The sequence below is a fragment of the Penaeus monodon genome, chromosome 15 (assembly GCF_015228065.2).
Source record: "Penaeus monodon isolate SGIC_2016 chromosome 15, NSTDA_Pmon_1, whole genome shotgun sequence".
NCBI lineage: Eukaryota > Metazoa > Arthropoda > Malacostraca > Decapoda > Penaeidae > Penaeus > Penaeus monodon.
In genome coordinates this window covers 43,628,713-43,629,362 of record NC_051400.1, presented here as the reverse complement: position 1 = coordinate 43,629,362, position 650 = coordinate 43,628,713, and positions in this window count along the sequence as shown.

Genomic DNA, 650 nt, shown 5'->3' with positions numbered 1-650 from the left:
GGAAATGAAGAATGCTCAGCGACAGACGAGGAATATAAGCGACAAAGACGCCTAGGGTGTGTGTGTGTGTATGTTGGGGAGTCGAATGCTACTTGAAATGGAAACTCTATCTTTTATGGAGTATCCAGCAAGACGCAGCCAGAGATAGCACGTCGTGGAAGATAATGGAAAAACAATAAATATCCTTCACAACCTGCGATCTTACCAATATTTCTTTTTCACCTTCGGGAGACACCCTAGGTTTCTTCCGTGCGGTGGCTATACCTACGAAAACTGGCCTGGGAGGGAGAGGGTACAGTGCGTGAGGGGGAGTCTCATAAAGCCTAATATAGTGAGTTCCCGTCCGGCGTGTGTTTGTCCAGACGTCAGAGGGTAATGAAGACGGACTCGACTTGTCAGTGTACATAGATCTTTAGCTGTGGAGGAGGGTTGTGTGGTGTAGCGTGGGAAGTGTATGGCAGGCTTATATTACCTTTTTGTTTACATTTGTGTGAGTGTATGCGTGGTAGCACTTTGTGTATTTTGTTTATAGTAATGTGTTTGGATGATATTGCTCTCTGGTGACGACTTATTTTGGATGGATGGTTTATTGTGGGTTTGTTAAGCTATTTTTTATTGTTCTATAGGATTGCATAATTTGTGGTACATAT